The sequence below is a fragment of the Mus caroli genome, unplaced genomic scaffold, assembly GCF_978045245.1.
Source record: "Mus caroli unplaced genomic scaffold, Mus_caroli_1 scaffold_3, whole genome shotgun sequence".
Classification (NCBI taxonomy): Eukaryota; Metazoa; Chordata; class Mammalia; order Rodentia; family Muridae; genus Mus; species Mus caroli.
Window position 1 is genome coordinate 109,662,260 of NW_028227258.1, and position 17,319 is coordinate 109,679,578.

The 17,319-nt window shown below is 43.8% G+C and overlaps 1 long non-coding RNA gene across 15 annotated transcripts in view; it reads right to left on the bottom strand.

Annotated features, from left to right (window-relative positions):
- LOC110290594 (uncharacterized) overlaps positions 1-17,319 on the bottom strand; it is a 61,725-nt gene that overhangs the window by 25,790 nt on the left and 18,616 nt on the right. For 3 of the 15 annotated variants that reach the window (XR_015046750.1, XR_015046746.1, XR_015046751.1), the window contains exons 5-7: positions 16,186-16,342; positions 12,066-12,534; positions 9,690-9,854 (exon numbers count right to left, since the gene is read on the bottom strand). This is a non-coding gene — a long non-coding RNA (uncharacterized LOC110290594). Of the gene's footprint in view, positions 1-5,685; positions 6,917-7,265; positions 9,855-10,678; positions 10,903-12,065; positions 12,535-16,077; positions 16,343-17,319 lie in introns of those variants that run through there. The other 12 variants (XR_015046758.1, XR_015046759.1, XR_015046753.1 and 9 more) reach the window with 11 other exon arrangements.

The following is a 17,319-nucleotide window of genomic DNA, read 5'->3' on the forward strand; positions in this document are numbered from 1 at the left end:
AGAACCATCCATTTAAGTTAGTGATTGATAGACACAAGTTCTCAAATTATTCATGGGCTTTGTTCAGTGCCACTCTTACAAGTTATTTGTTCAGTGAAAACACATTTTAACACTAAAATGATGTTTTAAAAATGAGCATATCACAAAAAAATTCACATACAGTTGAAATCGTAAACTCTAAGCCCATTATAATTTACAGCAGCAGCTTTTGCCTACACATTCTTCTCTCTTGAACTCTGTTCAGAACTAAATACAGCCATGTCATCACTGGAGCCCATCTGTTCTGAAGGCATGTGTTCTTGATGTCCTATAATTCTTTTTATATACATTTTTTTATTAAAATAGAGCTAATGGATTCTTGTTTACAACTCAACCCGAGCACACCCATAATAAACACATCATGGCTGAGTGAAAATGCTTAGTGGTGAGATGTTAGGGAAGCCTACATCCTGGGGTGGAAAAGGTAGAAGAATGCTGGGAGAGAGGCTGAATGGGATTCCAGACCAGTGGTTCTCAACCTTCCTAATGCAGGGGCCCTTGTACTGTGGTCATCCCCAACCATACAATGATTTCACTGTTACCTCGCAACTCTAAGCTAGCTATTGTTAGAAATTGTAATGTAAACAGCTGATGTGCAGGATATCTGACTAGTGACCCCTGTGAAAGAGGGTCACGACCCACCAGTTGAGAACCAGGGCTCTAGGGCATGTTTTTTCATTTTCCACTCCTAAGACAAATTGCCTAAGAAAACTGACAGTCAGGAGAAAAGGACAGTTGGGGTTCTCACAGCTGCAGAAGTCTCATTGGATATCACTTGACACCATGACTATGAGTGAGGCAGAGCACCCTGCAAGAGAGCAGGCAGTAGACCAGAGCCTTGCACCTCAGACAAGAGAGAGACAGAGACAGACAGAGAGAGACAAACACACAGAGAGATAGACAGACACAGACAGACAGACAGACAGACAGACAGAGACGGGGGGGGCACAAAGATAAGATGAACCCTTCAAAGGGCCCTCCATTCTGTAATCTGTTTTCCTCAACCAGAGCTATGTAATGGATTGTGGTTAGCAGCCTCCTGATCCAGTCACCTCACACAGTTCCACCTGATTTCAGCTTCTAATATATGAACCCTGAAGGGATCCTTTGTAGTCTAACAATAATATGGGGTTAAGCTGAACATCAGTAAGAGAACTCCCCTTTTTTATGAGTACAGAGAGAAAGCAGGTTGAATTTGTGGTGATCCTGAAATTTGTAATATGGATGAAGAATTAGCCTGGTATTACAGACCTGTGGCACAACAGCCTGAAGCAAGGAGATGAAAAGGTGAAGGGCAGCCTAGGCTACAGTTTAAGGCTATCCCCTGTCATTCAGCAAGGTCCTGTCTCAAAATAAAAAGTAAAAAAGACTGGGGCTGTAGCTTAGTGACAGAGCATTTGCCCGATACACATAAAACCCTGAATTCAAGCCTCAACATTTCAAAGAAGGAGGAAGAGGAGGAAGGAAGAAGGAAAAGGAGGAGGAAAGAAAATCATGATATAACTATGTTAACCAAGAAACATGGATACCTCCCTATCACCAAAGTTAGTGAGAAAAGTACTCGAGAACTTAATGAAGATGAAGAGGTTATTAACACTTCCCAGAGTCTCTCTACTAATCTCTAGCTTTAAAGTGTATGTGCTGTCTAGTTTTATGTCAACTTGACACAAGCTAAAGTCATCTGAAAGGAGGGAACCCCATTTGAGAAACTGCCTCCATAAGATCAATCTATTATAGGGCATTTTCTTAATTAATGACCGGTGGGGAAGGGCCGAGCCCATTGTGAGTAGGGCCACCCCTGGGCTGGTGGTCCTGGGTTCTATAAGAAACCAGGCTGAGTAAGCCATGGGGAGCAAGCCAGTAAGCAGCACCCCTCCATGGCCTCTGCATCAGCTCCCACCTTCAGGTTCCTGCCCAGCTTGAGTTCCTGTCCTGACTTCCTTAAGTGATAAACTACAAAGCTGAAGTTTAAGCAAAAAAAAAAAAAAAAAAAAATGGTGTTACATCACAGTAATAGCAGAGAACATTTGTCCATGACTTGAAGAGGAACTCTTCCAGCACAGAGAAGTGCCCTGCACTGGGAGTTGGCTCAGGCCATAAAAGTATTACTGCACCACCTGGATAACCTTAGGCTCACTAAATTGATGGTTGCCAACATCTACTTATGTTCTTCCCCAGGGCCTCAGAGAAAGAGAGCTAATTTTAATTTCTACTCCTCGATTGTCCTCAGTGGAAATAACAGCCTCTTGCTGCAACTAGCCCATGTTTAACTGACAGGTCTGGGCCTGAGTGGTGACTGATGGAGGAAACATTCTCTCTTCTTCCCAGGGGTCCCCTAAGTGTTTCAGGCTCCAGGCACTCACTAGGAGCTAAACTTCCACATACTTCTTAGACCAAATGCCTTAAAAACTAATTCACACACAAAATTCTTCACATTACCGTTTCTAGCTTTGTTAATTAATGTTCACCCTAAATGGGAAAGATGTTTGTCTCCTTCCATTGGTGGATGGACGCCCGTCAAACTGTTACACACTCGTGCAGTAGAAATAATGAGCAACACAAGAGGAACCGATGATCAGTACATAGATTTACTTCATGTGTGCTAAGCTAAATGGAATGAGGCAGACACAAGAGCCTCCACACTGTGTGACTACACATTAAGGGGACACAGAAAAGGCAGAAATCCAGCAAGGAGTTAGCAGTGGTTAGAAGAAAGTTGTCGCAAATCTTGTCTTAAAAGGGAATAGGGGCTTGGGGAATGAAATGGGACTGTTCTGTTATTTGACCATGGCAAATGGTGACACAATTATATATCTGCTAAAGTTTAGAGATCTGGATATAAAGAAGAATACATTTAGTATATATAAACTGCTTAGTAAGTATGACTGACAAATTTTTAAATGGTCTTTTTTTTTTTTTTTTTTTTTTTTTTTAGTGAAAGAAAAGGTCTGAATGACTGAGATTATATTGTTACTCTTAACCCTTGTGGTGGTTTGAGTATGCTTGGCCAAGGGAGTGGCATTGTTAGGAACTGTGACCTTGTTGGAGGAAGTGTGTCGTGTGCGAGTGGGCTTTGAGACCCTCCTCCTAGCTGCCTGGGTGACAGTCTGCTTCTGGCTTCCTTTGGATGAAGATGTAGATCTCTCAGATCCTCCAGCACCATGCCTGCCTGGACACTACCATGCTTCCCACCATGATGATAATGGACTGGACCCCAGAACCTGTAAGTCAGTCCCAGTTAAATGTTGTCCTTTATAGGAATTGTCTTGGAGCTGGAGAGATGGCTTAGCTCTTAAAGAATAGGCTCACAACCAAATATATAAAAGTTGCCATGATCATGATGTCTCTTCACAATGGAAACCCTTACTAAGACACCCCTATAAGTATTTAGGTGGCTGTTTTCAAGTGGGAATGATTATATTGTTAACTGAACAGGAAGTCAGTACTGGCCATGTGACCCAGCAAGGCAGGCTGATAGATGTTCTAGGGATACAGACAGCACTCTAAACTGGATCTCTAGAAGTCGTGAATGGTGTACATTGGAATGTTAAAGAGATAGGTAAGATGGAAACTAACCAGTGCCATGGGTGGAGATCCTCGTGGGCAAAGGGCAGATATCTGAATGTTCTGGGAGTAAAAGGATACAGCAACATCTAGTTTCTCAGTGTTCCGCGTGATTGGCCTTTTAAAGAACTTTCTAATTAGGATTACGTCCCTGTAGTTAGGAATATGACTTGGCCAGATAGCATCAAAGACTGGACTGGATGGAAGGCTTCTGAGGTTGCCCTTGTTCATCTGGTATTTAGATGGCACTGCAACTCATCTCCCTTCCATTGAGTCTGACACTAGAACAAAATAACCAGTTGTGTGTGTGTGTGAGAGAGAGAAAGAGAGAGAGAGAGAGAGAGAGAGAGAGAGAGAGAGAGAGAGAGAGAGAGAGAGAGAGAGAGTGTGTTTCTATAAAGGCAAACATTGGGATAAATGGTAAATTTCTGAAAAAAAGAATAAACAGAGAAAATATAGTTGATTTTTTTTAATTAAACTAGAATGGTCAGGTTGGATGACATAAAACCAAACATCTGATTCACAATGGATTGCTCTAGGGAGGCAATGGGGTACTTGGCCCAAACAGTGAAACTATTTAGATATTTGGAATTTTTAGGTGACTTGCCCAATATTCCTCAAATGTGTTGAAGCATGGAATACAGGGTTAGTGAAGGTGGATTGAACATGGAAGTGGGGATAGCCATGTGCTGTGTATATTCACATTGTAGCCCACTCCAAGTTTCTCTTCTTAGGTACACCACTATGTGTCAGAGACACAGAATAAAAGACAGATGTGGGCCAGGCATGGTGGCACATGCCTTTAATCCCAACACTCGGGAGACAGAGGCAGGCGGATCTCTGAGTTCGAGGCCAACCTGGTCTACAGAGTGAGTTCCAGGACAGCCAGGGCTACACAGAGAAACTCTGTCTCATAAAACCAAAAAAAAAAAAAAAAATACAGATGTGGCTTACATTTGCCCACATTGTCCCTGTTATCCAATACTATAGACACACACACACACACACACACACACACAACACACACACACGAACAAGACCGTGAAGACATGAGGAAGTTGGACATCACACAAGCACTTCAGGGTCTCACAGAGTTCTGTTGGTGGCTATTAAAGCCTCTAGATTTTTCCCATAGGAAAGAATGAACAATCAATCAAATGTCACACGCATCCTCCTGGTGTGACAGACCCCACTGCTGTATTGCACAAGAAGTACAGGTCATGTCATGTTTTGGGTTGGCATAGGAACAGTCTTGGAAACTTTCAGAGCCGCAGGGTCAGAATGTCAGGACATTTACAGTGGAGGAAATGCTTGCAGTGACTGCTGATAAGTCAGTCAGACCGTCTCTCCTCTCTCTCGCTGGCACACTGCCTAAGAGTCTAGTGTGGTTCTGGGATACTTGCACAAAACATATGGCACCTTCTCCACACACCTCCGTTTGAACCCCTTCCAATGTTCCGCAGTGCCTACAGGAAAAACTACGGGCCCAGGAGCATGGGGAGGGGGGCTAGTGAAGGTGGAGGGAGCATGGGAGTGGGGATAGCCATGTGCTGTGTATATTCACATTGCAGCCTATGCCCAGTTCCTCTTCTTAGGTACACCGCTATGTGTCAGAGAGACAGAATAAAGGACAGATGTGGCTTACATCTGCCCATATTGTCCCTGTTATTCTATGCCTGCACCTCTCCTAGCCCCCACACTTGCTTACTCCGAAAACCTCAACTTTGCCTATCATCCACATAATGAGTGCAAGAGAGAGAGAGACGCAATGGGACTTCTGGATGCCAAGAGCCTTAGAGAATGCCAGCCACACTCTCAATTGTGTGTCTCAGTTTTTGAAAGCCTCCGATACCTCCAATAAGTGGCTGGCTTTTTCAAGTACATTTTAAATTAGATTACATTTTTAAAAAAATCTTTTGTTGTTTCTGTTTGGTTGGCTTGGGTTTGGGGGAGCTGGATTGCTTGTTTTATTGTGTTTCTTCCTCCTCTTTCTTCTTCCTCCTCCTCCTCTTTCTTCCCCCTCCTCCTCTTTCTTCTTCTTCCTCCTCCTCCTCCTCCTCCTCCTCTTCTTCTTCTTCTTCTTCTTCTTCTTCTTCTTCTTCTTCTTCTTCTTCTTCTTCTTCTTCTTCTTCTTCTTCTTCTTCTTCTTCTTCCTTAGGCTAGCAACCTTCCTTTCTTAGCATCCTGGCTACAGGGATCGCAGTCACATAGCACAGATGACTGTGTCTTAAAGTATGATTTTTTTTTCTGTCATTCCTTCAGGCTACTCTTGTGAGGAACATAAGCTTTTCTTAGGACATTTTCCATCGATGCCATTATTGTCTTTTGCATCTCCATGAGATGAGTGTAGAAACGGTGAGTCCCAGGGCTAGGCCTCGTTGAGCAGAGACCTCTCTCTAAGTCCCAGGGGAACCTGCCATCATGGCCTCTCCTGGAAAGACTTCCAGGGTGAAAACAAAGGCTTCTCTGGGTCAAAATTCCTTCTACATAAGAGGCAATTGTCCAGCTCACCCGAACACAGAAGTAAGTAGGACCAGGTAAGAGATGTGCTTCCTGGTGTTTTAATCTTTCATAGCACTGGGTTCTATGTGAACAACAGGAGGCAAGCACATGAACTCTGTAAGAAACACAGCAGCCCAATTGCCTTCATGACCCGATTTTCATCCTGTTCTCAAGAAACAGCAATTTAGCAACTTAACCTGTGGGCCTGTCTGTGCCTTGACTGCTTGTTGCAAGGGCAGAACAGTAAGAATTTCTTGACTTGATCCAAATCTGATTGACAGAATTAAAAGCACAATCGATTCTGCAGAAAAGAAGGGCCAGGACTGTGCATGGAATCTCCAAAACTGTAATGGGATCTGTGACCACAGTCTCTTCAGGGCATTTGACTCCCGGGGGGATTGAAGAGTGTGCAGTGGAACGCTGCAGTGACTGTTTCCATGAAAATGCATAAAACCTCCATACATGCTTTCTATTTTAGAGCGTATCAGACTGACAGTAGTTATTCTTTTGTTCTGTTTTCCCAGGTCAGAGAAAAAAAATATAGACCTAAATTCCAAAGGTGATTAACAAACGAATGTCCCTTAGTTCTGTGATTTTAAGCCCTCTGGGGAGAGATTCAGAGGCCTAAGTGAATAACAAGTAATAGTATCTTTCCATCTCATTGGCAGATCAAACGGTGTTTGCTTTTTAGAAATTGGTTTAGCTTTCCAGTAAGGTTATCATACACACGTTCCAGGGCCTCTGATTAGACAGCCCAGGCAGCAACAGGGCAACCAAAGCAAATGTGCATCTGTCTGGGACACGGGGACAGCTATGTAGAGTAGAGAAAGGCAAATAAACACAGGAAAACAAGGAACAGCAAGGCTTAGGACATAGCCAGCCACTGCAACTCTGTCACACTTGGTCCTAAGCTATTACACTGCTAGAGAGAGGGGTCAAGGGCTTCCCAGCATCACTGGGTTCAGGAAAAGGGTAGAAGGGTTTTTTTTTTTTTAATCACTTCTAACCTACTTTGCAAATCAGGTTAAGTTTAAGAAATCTCTCTTCATGGAAGAGGATGAGGAAGACAAAGAAAAAGCGGTCCTGTTCTATAGCTGTCTCAACCAAACACTCGCCATGGGAGGCTCCTGGGGAGGGCGAATGCAGACGGCCTACACCGCTTCACTTCCCTGCTTTGCTGTCAATTTGTTTTGGTTTTGATTTTCTTTTTTTCTTTTCTTTGTCCAGGGTATGGAAAACATGAGAATATTCACCTGTATTTTCCTTTGCAAATCTGAATTAACAGTCCAACAGTCCGTTTCTTACAATGCAGAAGGAACAGCAAGTAGGCAGCAAGCCGATCGGACTAGAAGCCCACTAGTTTGGTAGAACTGAGGGTCCTGGGACACCCCTTGCATGGTAACCCTGGAGAAGAACAAATTCCCAAACAAGTCCCAAAGAGGTTCTGTGGCAGAGCACTCTTCCCGTCCAGCCATTGGCTCCAATGGAGTCACTCCCTTTAGTTACATATGATTTTTAGCCCATGTAGGGAGGTGGAAGAAGGGAGAGATCTTTTCTCCTGCTTCAGTTCTCAAGGCCAGAGGCTCTTCCTTGGCCAACTCAGAACAGACACAGCTGGCCAAGTTCTCACTAGATGTCACCTTGTCCTCCCACTAGGGACAGGCTGGGCTCACAAAGCAGAGGCTTTAAGGTCCTCAGTCAACCCTGCTTCACGATTGGATCAGCAGAGTTTGTTTGACCAGCATATCGTCTGACTAAATCTTAAGCCAACTGCACCGGGACCCCTGGGGTTGGAGTCTAGGACTGTGTTTAGTTGGACTGTGTGCTCATATTTAAAACAGCCATCCTAGAACTAAGCCAGAAAAGCCAGACTGAACTGGCATCCCTGATGTACCTATAACTGATGAGAGGGCAAGGTTTACATTCAGTGTATGGAATTGAAGTGTTGTATAGCAACTGAAACAATGGATAACCATCACTTTCTCACCCCATTGGTGCACTCTCTGCAAGGCAACTAGTTTACAGGCCATTGGGCTAAATCCAGGCCCTGGTTAATGTCACTCCCCCTAACCTCCAAAAGAGCCTAGAAGGTCTTTCCAGCCTGAACAGGAGAAAGACAAAAAAAGCAAATGCCATGTTCTCCAGGAGGAATATATCTCATCACCCACTGACCCATATCGGGATAATTCATCCTGCAGAATAAAGGCATCCATAGTCTCTGAAGAATGCGATCCAGTGCCGCCACTCCCTGCTTCTCCTCCTGGCCCCAGTCACCCTCACACACTTTTCATTTACCCCTAGAAAAGCAGGAATCGGATCCTGAAGAGAGCAGGTGTCTTCCCCAATGCCAACCCCATGAGGTAAATGACACCCCCATCTTATCCACCCACCCTACACGCCCCAGGCAGGTCCCTTGCTCTCTGCCCTCCTGGATAAACCTGGTTCAAGGTTGCCCAGCAGCCTGGTGTTCCAGCTTTTCGAAACAGTGATGGATTCATTTCAAATCAGGGGCGACCGAACTGGGAGCTCAGGTGCTGCAGAAATGGCAGGTGGTTGGAGCTGACTTGACAGCAATTAAATGTACAAATCTTTGATTAGGCTCCCAGGCATGGAGTCATTAGCAGCCCAGAAGGGACCAGCTTGCTTTCCTCCGCCTCATTAGCTGTTTCACCGATGTTACTTTAAAAAGCACTGGGGTGGGGGTGGAGAAACCTCTCTGGTACAGATGAGGGAAGTTGAGTGACAAACAGGTCACCGCTGTTTCTGCAGTGTGGTCCCTGACCTGAGAGTGCACATCTGCTGGACTGTGAAATAGGCCCACGCCTGACTCAGTTGACTCTGTCAAGTCTTTGTTTAGGGGGAGCACTCCTCTGGGGTTCAGAGTCCCAGACTACAGAGAAGCTAGTGTACTTCTCTGCAGTTTTTCTGGTTGACAACTAGGTTTGGGGTTCAAAGTCCACATCTGCCTTATTATCCTGCACAGCCTGGCTCTCTCCACCATTCACACTCAGTTATCGTAGGTGTGCTGGGTGGTATTGGAGCATAAGAGACGGCCAGAAACAACTGTGCACATTAAGTAATCTCTCCGACAGACAGCATTAAAACAGAGACCGTGTCTCACAAACTCATGTGCAACTCTGCGTGGCTTTTGATTTGATATGAAAATCACTCATTCCAAATTTGTTTATATTGCTCTCAGTCTGTCAGTCCCTGGATTAATACTTGCAAAGCTCTGAAAATGTTTATCGCCAATGATGAACCTCACGTTAATTTGCATGGGAAAGCTATGGTGAAGGATACCCTCCAATTTTTCATTTAGACTCTATCATAAGGAAGCGTCAAGCATCCCTTTCCTGGTTTGTTTATTTGACCAACAGCTGTCCTGGTTCTGCTTTGTTTGCGTATCGTTTTATCAATAAATATAAAAAGGATGAAATGATGGAGAAAATATGCCAGCATATGATCTGATGAATATCTTATGTGTCTTAACTCACGCAACCCCACAGGGACTCTTTAAGACAGATCTCTTTACTATTTCCACTTTAGTTGTAAGAGAGAAGAAGCACAGAGCAAGTTTAACTTACCTACAGCCACACTGTAGTAGACAGTTGAAATTCAGCCTACTGGCCACAAACACCATCACCTATCATTTCAGCACAGCACAAGTTAAAGGCAGAGCTGGCAAGATGGCTCAGCAGAGGAAGGGACTTGCTGTTCAAACCTGGTCACCTGCGTTTGGCCTCTAGATTCTACACACAGGTGGAAAAGGGAAGTACTTCACAAAGCTGTCTTAAAACTCTCTCTCTCTCTCTCTCTCTCTCTCATGAGCATGGTAAGGAGAAAAAATTTATGAGAATTATTATTTGCCTATGGAAATTAATTCACACTGGAAATGATGCTTGATCCAGGTTTTGGATTACAAATGAAGAAGCCACGGCTTTCAATGTAACAAGAGACTTGACAGTCAGTTTCTATAAACCTGTAAACGTTTGCCAAACTAACTTCCTATACGTTTAGATAACTTCTGAACAAGTGTCCTTCAAACATTATTGAAATAAAAAACTTTGAATTTAAAGTTATCCCATAAAATATTTGTCATAAAATAAAACTTTATAAATAAAAGAAGGAGACTGTATGGTAGAGTTTTTTTTTTTAAACAAAGGCATCAAATATATGAGAACCTTGGAAAAACTTGAAGACGGATTCTATTAGTTAGATTGGAACTAAGGGAATTTTGAGTGCTGATTGAAGTTTTGGGTAGAGATGTAGGGCAAGAGAGAAGTCAAAGGAAGGGGAAGGTAAGGGCAGGCCATGGAAGAGCAGAGAGCAAACGTGATCAAATGAACTCCAGCAAAGCCAATGTGAGATGCTGTCAGAAGGTCAAATTGAACTTAAATATGAAGACCATTCAGCCAGAGAGTATAGTTAATTCTACAAAACTGCTAAAGGTTTTAGGAGTGGGAGATTAACATTAACATGATTTATGAAAAACATGGAAGGCAACAGAGAAATACAATCAAATCAGTACAATGAAAGGGAGGGATTATTCTTTTTAAAAAGAATAACAACTTACCGCGTAGTTTTTATCTAGTTCAAATACGCTGAGAAGAAGAATTCCTTTGTCAACTGTATTGTGTTCTATAGAGGTATTGCTGTCTTTAACAACATACCCTTGTGAGTGATCTTTTGTACAAAATCGGGGTGACACCCTTGCCTATGTGGACATCAGATGGGACAGGCCACCAACAGAGTTATATAGCTCGCAGTTGACAAAGAGGAGGAGCTTTCCCAAGACATCTGTCAGAGCAACCCAGAGAGCATGCTCAGATTTCCTTGGCGTCCTGATGATGTGTCATGCATCTAGAGTGACTGGGCTCCCCTCTGTCAACTGCACCGAGGGGCAGCTCTAGCCAGGGAGAAGAAATAATTGTCGCTTCTGTGCTGCCAGCAACTCAAACAGATGGCCAGGTAGCACCTTGTTCACTGTGTTCTGAAACTTCCCAACAGCCCACTAACTTCCCTTAGACCATTTCCTGCTTCTTTAGAAAACAACCCATATATTCTGACCTCACATTTGACAGCTAACTGGGTTCACATCCCACCATATATTCCAAAACTTGCTTGTTTCATGATACCCCTGTTCTTTCTGATCATTTCCACTGAGTTGGAAGGCCTTGCCTCTGCAGGCCTGGGTAAAAGTGTACTCCTTTGATAACAGTACATAAGATCTTTGCTGCCTCCCTGGTCCCTGGGGAAATGTTCAATTGCTATGGGAGGTCTCCAGTGATTTGGGGGTTCCCAAAACTTTAAGCTGATACATAACCCCGGGGCAAAGAGAAGACAATTAAAGATACAGGTTTTCATAATTGTGATTTGGAGCTAAAATGAAAATGGGGTCTTAGCCAGTTAAACAATAATGATTAGAAGACACATAATTTTTTCTGAGGTCATCCCCCACCCCACCCCACCCCCGCCCCACCATGAGCCTTTCAGGGATAAACAAGAAGGCAGAAAGATCACCGTTAGCATCGGGATCCTGTGTCCCTGGTTGTTCCTTGAAAGTAGGGTTTGCCTAGCATCACTAATTGTCTTACATCCCCAGACTTGCCATGCATCTGTGAGGCCAAGATGTAGTCCTGAAGGATTGTTCCAGACTATTTCCCATTCTGTACTCAATCTCTTAGTGGAGAGACTAAGTCGCCCAGTAACTACAATGGGCTTTGTCACAGATTCGTATATTTTAAACCAAGCCTTGGATATGATGTTTCATCTGCCTCTTATCCTTCTTTGACAGTTTTTTTAGTGGGAACTCCAAATCTTCACAACTCTCTCGAAAGGCCTTAACAATCACCATGCTTCGCTGAGGGAATCCAGCCTGTGTTTCCATGTTTTTAAAAGCTTGCTATTATTACATGCAAAATGTGAGGTTGCCCATCTGCAAAACCTTGAAACCCACTTACCTTTTTGGCAGAGTTTCACAAACTGTGGACAAAGGGTCAGTTCTGTTTGCTTGGTTGCTCTAGGGCCAGTTCTCAACCTGTGAGTTGCAATGCCTTTGGGGGCTACATATCAGATATTTACATTACCATTCATAGCGGAAGCAAAGTCACAGTTATTAAGTAGAAACAAAATAATTGTATGGTTGGAGCTCACCCCAACACGAGCAGCCATATTTGAGGGTTGCTGCATTTGGAAGGTTGAGAAACACTGTCAAGTTTCTTTCCACGCAGGCTCGTGGCATTGTGCTCATCTGTCCCCTTGGTAACTCTAACTCATCATCTCTAGTCTTTTTCTTTTGCCTCTGTAGCATCCTCCTCTTCATAAGTTCTTCTCTATCCAATGAAAAGCTTTCCGTGGCTTTGATGGTATGACCTAGGAGGTAAAAATGCTGCCCAGCCTGACAACCTGGGTTCAAACCCCGAGGCACACCTAATGGTAGAAGGAGAGAATTAACTCCATAAAGCTATTCTCTGACCCTTGTGTGCACACCACAGCATGTACACCCACACATACACATTGTACATACAACAACGATAATAATAGTATAAACTTCTTTTATTTCCCTTACTAGAAGAAAAAAAAAGTACCCTATATACTGTTGCCTTTCCATAGCTATGGTAAAATACTTAACAAAAGACACTTAAGGAAGGGAGGGAGGAAGGAAGGAAGGAAGGAAGGAAGGAAGGAAGGAAGGAAGGAAGGAAGGAAGGAAAAGATGAAGGGATGGAGGGAGGGCTTATTTTCACCCACTGGCTAGAGCTGTCCTCCATCACCGTGGGGAAGATTGGCAGCAAGATATCAGGTAGGGAGAGGATGACGCCAGCAGCTGATCACAAGGGATCTACACTCAAGAGGTAGAGAGAGGTGAATGTGTCCGCTCAGTTTCTTCCCTCTGCTTTTCTCCAGCCCAGACCCCAGCCCATGGGATAATGCCATCCACATTCAAGACGAACCCTTCCTTCCTCAGTTAAACTTCTCTAGAAACACTCTTACAGAAATACCCAGAAATGTGTCTCCAGTCAAGCGAATGGTGAAATTCCCGGTCACACTCTGTAACTGTTTTCTGCCACCTCCTTCTACTCACTTTTCCTTTTCTCAGAATATCTCAGCTAAAGTCTGGATCCCCTGCCTCTCCTTCCTTCTCACATCCTATCCTCTCCCCATCCACATATCCTTGCTACGTCAGTTAGCCCCTTCTCTGTCTTAACTCGGAGACAGACAGATGGTTCTCGAGATGGCTCATCGTTCGCTTCTTCAAACTCTGTTCTAGTTTCCGTCACACCTCACCCTCTTCTCTCATTTTCAACCTCTCTCATATTGATATTTTTTTCCTCTTTTGCTCCTTAAATAGTGCTATTCAGAATGTTTCTTCCTTTGCTCTCTTCTCTTGCCTTGCATTCTTTCACAGGAAACATCTCCTATAACAGGGTTGCAGCATCTAAATCCGATCCCACCTGGGATCTCTTGGAAGACACCATGGTTTTATATATATATATATATATATATATATATATATATATATATATATATACATACACACACACACACACACACACACATATATATGCTCTACACGCATCCTTTCCAAACAACCTCATCTTTGTCTTTCCTATACATGCTTTTTTAAAAGGTCTCTCATATCAATAGTTGGGCCACTATTTATCCAGTCGCCTAGGTTAGAAACCCTGAAAATGATCTTAGCTTTTCTTTTCTTCACCAATGCCTACAATATCATTCACCACCTAAGTTCTCAAACAACAACAAACAAACAAACAAAAAACAAAAACAAAACAAAAAACCAAAAAGCTTCTACCCACTGGTATATTCCTGATTCCACCTACCCATCCTTTCTGCCCACTCCTGCCTTCCTTAAATCTACAGTCATATTATCCTCATGCTTAAATCCTTTTTTAGACAATCACCCCAATAAAAATTAGTAGTAATGCTTCATTATTTTTTAATTCCTCCAAAGATCCCCTATAAGTTTTCCTCTCTCTCTCTCTCTCTCTCTCTCTCTCTCTCTCTCTCTCTCTCTCTCTCTCTCTCTCTCTCGTATTTGTTCTTTGACAAATTTACACAGCATATTCTTTTACTTCACATCATCTTCGTCATCCTTAGCCTCATAGTTTATTGTGGCATCTTGTTATATCTTGGATGTTGGCTCTCTACAAAAGGTTCATGGTTCCTGCTTTGATCCCAATGGTACTATTGAGGTGTGGTAGAGACTATAAGATTTGGGGCCTACTTGGAGAACTTCACATCAATGTGGACTTGTCCCCAGACTGACTGGAAAGACTCTTGCTCCCTCAATCTTCCATTCTTTGCTCCCTAGCAAAGCAATGAATGGGCTTCCCCCTCTACATCCTCCTGACACAATATGCTACCTAACTATAGTGTCCAAGCAACAGGAACGTCCGAAACCGTGATCCCAACAAATGTTTCGTCTTTGTGAGTTACATATCAGAATATGTGTTATAAAACAAGGGGATACCATGCTCAGTCTCCACCATTTCCAGAACATTAAGACAACAACGATCGCCATTGTCATTGTCATCACCACCACTTAACCGTGGTGGGTTTTCATTGTGTACCAAGGGACAATCTGTGCACGTGCAGTCTATCATTTATTCCTCACAGTAACCCTGTCTAGTAGGCACTTCCATGATTCTCACTCTACACACGGAAACTGGGTCAGATCGAGGCTAAGTCACTTGTGAAAACTTGCATGGTGACTTGAGTCCCTAGATGCCAATCTACCTTTTCAGCTTTTCAGGCAACTGATCACCTCCCATGACACCGCTCTTGAACATTGCCCTGCCTCTGGCCTTTCAGCCTCCCAGTTCTTGCTTGTACTGTCTTGCCTATCTTTCCGACCTCTGTGGGTTTTGTCGGTGCTTCAAAAGTAGCTTAGAGAACATGTTCTCTCTACAGCCTAGTGTCCACAACTGCACTTGAAGTGATTGTCCATTTAGAAAGTCATTAAAACAAGACTAATCCTGCAGTGAAGCCCTTCTTCATGGCCTGGACCTGCTTGTCCTCACTGTCATTGAATTGTTCCAGTCAACTATGCGCTCCCCACCTTGATGGGTAGAATCCTCAGAAACCATAAGCCAGAATAAATCTTTCCTCCTCGTTTAGGTCAAACTCTCAAGCTATTCTCCTATTCTATGTTCAAAGCAAAGGGCATCATTTGATGCTTCCCTGCCTGGCACTTTCAGACTGTCAACCATTCCAATGATCCTTCCCCATGACATCTCAGCAATTCTCTAGCTGCTGAAGTCTACCACCCAATCCAGTGCTCCACAGAGGACTTCCAGCAGAGTGACCAAGCTCCTCTGCTTCTCTGGAGTCTCCATTGCCAAAAACATCCAGGTCAGCTGTGGGGCTGGAGGCTAAGGAAATCGTAAAGCTCACGCGGTTAGTACCTTAGCCTACTTACTATTGCTACCATGAACGCATCTTAGATGGGATAATTTATGTTAGGATGTTTTATTGGATTGTAGATCTGGACCCCGGAAGTTTAAGTTATCATACTGGCTTCTCCTTTGCATCCCATGAGGATCTGCCTGCTGCATCAAAACATGACAGAAAGAATGGCATGTTGTGAAAGAGCAAGCATGCTAAATCAGGTCCCTCTGCCTCTTGTCATAAAGCCACAAATGCCATCATATCATGGGCATCCTCCCTTCTAATCTGGCCTAATTTCAATTACCTCCCGAAGCTCCACCTCTAGACAGCTTTAACATGTGAATTGAGGGATTGTCTTGTCAACACATTCAAACCATAGTACTTATGTCCTTTCATTCAGTAGCTTAACCAAGGGAGAACTAACAGACAGCACACATATAGAGTGCCCACAGCTCATAGGAAATGCCCCAAATGATGTAAGCTATAAATAGTAGCTGCCAGCATGAAAATCCTACAAGATTTGAGGCTGGAATCAAGTCAAACCAAAGAGAACAATGAACACACCCTTGCAAGATATGATGAAACCAACTCATTTGTGGTTAAGTTTTCCATTTGATAAGCCTTATGATTAGCCAGGCAATGTTGTGAAATGATTATGGCCAGTGTACCAACCCGCACAGAGAAGAAGAAACAAAGCTCGTGATCAGCCACAGAAGATTGTCCTGTGGGCATATCCCTGTCGAGGAGAAGCCGAGGGACAGGACTCAGATAGGCAGAGTAGCTGGGTAAAGTGTTGGATGAAGTACACTCGGTGACACTAGTGAAAGTCCTGTGATGGGGAAAACATGATAAAGAGAAGTGGTCATTTTCTGGTTAATATTACCTGTTTACAGAACAAAATCACAAGTGTCCTGGGTCATCCTTCATTTACAGGATCACTCTGTACTGTGTCAACCTGATTAAACGAGATTTCACAGAGCTGTCCAGTGAACTCACGCTACAGAGTGCTCACCAGCCTAGATGCTGGCCGCTCTAAGTGCTTTATAATTTTAGGTCATTTAAGCCTCTCAACAACCCAGTGATGTGACTCTTGCTGCCTCTTACACACATGAGGATGCGTCCTCGCATCCATGACCCCCAGTGCTGAAGACAGGTGTAATAATTTCAGACATTCTAGTTCCTCATCCTCCCCACAATCTCATGAAATAGGGCCTATTATGGTCTCTTTTCCATGGACAAGGAAAGGAAGCAGAGGCACTGGATGGAAGACTTGCTTGGGAAGGCAGGTTTAGGTGAAAGGCAAGCAGACAGTCTGATCCATGGACTATGCTCTTTAGCACTGACTGCAGGACTGCAACCCCCTCCAAGGGATGAGTGGCAGAAATGGGGCTATTTCAACAAGCCTCTCAATAATAAGTCTGAGACATTAGCCCAAAACCCCATAAGGGGGTGTGTGGTGGTTTGAATATGCTTAGCCCAGGGAGTGGTACTATTAGGAGGTGTGGCCTTGTAGGAGTGGGTGTGGCTTTGTTGGAGTAGGTGTGGCCTTGCTAGAGTAGGTGTGGCCTTGCTGAAGGAAGTGTGTCACTGTGAGCATAGGCTTTATCCTAGCTGCCTGGAAGCCAGTCTTCTCCTAGTGACCTTCAGATGAAGTTGTAGAACTCTCAGCTCCTCCAGTACCATGCCTGCCTGGACAGTGCCATGCTCCTGCCTTGATGACACTGGACTGAACCCTCTGAAAACATAAGCTAGCCCCAATTACATATTGTCCTTATGAGAGTTGCCTTGGTCATGGTGTCTCTCCAC